The sequence below is a fragment of the Hemicordylus capensis genome, chromosome 3 (assembly GCF_027244095.1).
Source record: "Hemicordylus capensis ecotype Gifberg chromosome 3, rHemCap1.1.pri, whole genome shotgun sequence".
Classification (NCBI taxonomy): domain Eukaryota; kingdom Metazoa; phylum Chordata; class Lepidosauria; order Squamata; family Cordylidae; genus Hemicordylus; species Hemicordylus capensis.
In genome coordinates this window covers 82,139,649-82,142,500 of record NC_069659.1, presented here as the reverse complement: position 1 = coordinate 82,142,500, position 2,852 = coordinate 82,139,649, and positions in this window count along the sequence as shown.

The following is a 2,852-nucleotide window of genomic DNA, read 5'->3' as shown; positions in this document are numbered from 1 at the left end:
CAGCTCCCAATCCCGGGTAGAACACAGTTTTTGAGCCCATTCACATGACCAGGCAGGAAGGGTGGGGGGGGGAGGCAGGGTTCAACCTACCTTCCCCCAAATGATCCCTTGTTATGCTTCCACTTCCGATGCACAAGCCATGCACCCACACAACCTGTGCTGCCAGGAGCAGTGCGGATGACTCTGGGGAGCTGAGGAGACACACGAGCCAGCAGCTGGATTAAGGGAGTGCTTGCTCTTTACCTCAGCTAAGAGCTGGGTTTGGGAGTGGGGTTAGGCTGGGTAGAAGCACTGGGATCTGCATGGGTCATGTACTCCTCACAACCAGCCTAGCCTAGGATAGGCTGCCCTAGCCTGGGTTAGGCTGCTCATGAATACGGCCTCTTTGATTGACCTCAATATTTAAATACAGTAATTTTTGTAGTCATAGTCATCAATACACAAGTGCCTATTGTGGTCCCACATGTTGCAAACAAGTGACCCTAAAAAACATATATAGACATACACAACAGTTAAGACATGCCTTCAGATCTCCCAGCACATATGTAAATAATGTCAGTTGTATGCCAGCAAATTAGCAAAATATGTACAACATGGCATTTCCTCTTCTTTGTTATCTTATTACCTTAGATGTAATTGCCTGCAGCACTTGAAACAGCCTTAAAATTTGTAATAACAACAAAAGAAAAGGACAAAACACTTAACATTGGGCTAAAGGACTCTACTGATGTACACATGGGTAGCAAAAACATTTTCTAAACATCATGAAGAAATCATTGAAGAAGAAAATACTCCTCTTTAAAAACTCAACAGAGGCCTAATCAAAACGCCTATATTGTCTTTTATAATTTTCTGAAAGTGCCGACTGCAGTTTTGTTGACTATAATGCTTCATTATTGGGTTGTTTTTTAAAGAAACTGTTGTATAGTTCAGAAACAGAATATGAATTTCTCAGTAGAAAATTAATATTGTATTTAAGTCATTTACTCTGTAGCTTGCTAAATATAAGAGAAAAAGCAAATTACTGTAGTTTGAAAACAAACCTGTAGAAAGACATGCAATAGATTTTGATTATTAATTCCGTTGTTTAATGTTACATCTTAATTTTGTTTCAGGAGAACAATATTTTACAAGGTTTCAGTCATTTTATATATCCTTTAGGTTTCTAAATACTGGGACTGATGTTTTCAAAGCAGCCTGAATAATTCAATCTGATGTAATGGGTATAATTACAATGGCATATGAGTTTGTTTCTTTGTAAAAAGGAGAGAAAATGGCTGCCATCCAAATCTCCATGGGCTCTGGTTTGCACAGAGTCCTTTCACTGCATTGTGATTACAATTTTATTTCCCAAAATGTTGAGTTCATCACATTGCTGCCTAAACATTTCTGTCTAGTTTGGCAAAATTAGGGTGGCATTTTGAGCTGATTGCTGATTGAAGTGTGGGAAGGTAAGGCAAGTTTGCAATTACAAATGTGTGACAAAAACAGCCCGGATTCAGAGAGGCTCCTGTGAGACTCCTCTGTGCTAGCAGTGATTGGGTATGACATTGCTGATTTTTAGGGGAGGGGAGTATAATGGATTGAAACAACTTCTTTTCCTCTAAATAGGTGATCAGGACTGTCAGATTTCACATAGATGGCACCAATAATCCATTCATTGGCAGTGGGCCTGTGGAGAACAGACAATCCTTGCATAGAATAATGAGCACACAACTCAGCTTCAGGCAAGAATCTCTGAAAAAGCCCCATTGTTTACAAACATTTTGATCATCTAGGAAGAAAATAAAGTTAGCATCTACTTAAAGGAATGTGTAGAAAGAGTAGCAAGATGCCCACCAAATGGTGGAAGTATATATGGAAGTGTGGCCATACAAATGACCTGCATATCAGTGGGTGGCCATGTTACAGTTACCCATCCCAGCTGATTCTGCCATACCTGGAAGCAATTGCCAGGAAATTTAGGGCCAACGAAAGGAAGTACTTTTCCACACAGCATATAATTTATTTATGGAATTCTCTGCCATGGGATGTGGTGATGGCCACTAGCTTGAATGGCTTTACAAGGGGCTTTAAAATTATGTCTATCAATGGCTACAAGTCTGAGGGTTAGAGGCCACCTCCAGACTGAAGCACAATGCCTCTAAATACCAATTGCAGGGAAGCAACAGCAGGAAAGAGGGCATGCCTCCACCTCTTGCCAGTGGGCTTCCCAGAGGTATCTGGTGGGCCACTGTGGGAAACAGAATGCTGGACTAGATGGGCTTGGGCCAGATCCAGCAGGGCTGTTCTTATGTGATTTTTGAAGTTTACGCATCTTTAAGGTACTTCTCCATAAGGAAGAATGGAGGTTTCAGCAGCCCCATAAATGCACTTGGTGGATACTGGGGTGGCCCAGAGCAAGTGGTGATGTAGTGGACAGAGGGTGCCAATCATCCCCATTGGTTGCTAACCCATGAGGTACTGGTTTTTGTTGTTTCTGAGGTGCTCTGAGTGTAGATTCTCTGGTAGCATATGAGATTTTCAATGACAAACCATGAATCCACTCTCATTTGCTACCAAAGAATCTACACTCAGAACACTTCAGAAACAACAAAACCCAGTACCCCATGGGTTAGCAACCCATGAGGGTGGTTGGCACCCTCTGTGCACTACACCACCACTCCCTCTGGGCCACCCCAGCACCCCCCAAGTGCAGTTATGTGGCTGCTGAAACCTCCATTTTTCTCTATGGAGAAAAAGCTTAAAGACGCACAAACTTCACTTAAAAATCAGCCCTTTGCCCAATTCCTTTCAAATAATCTGATAACTTCCTTGCCCCCCTTGGTAACTACCACCCACCACACTCTGAT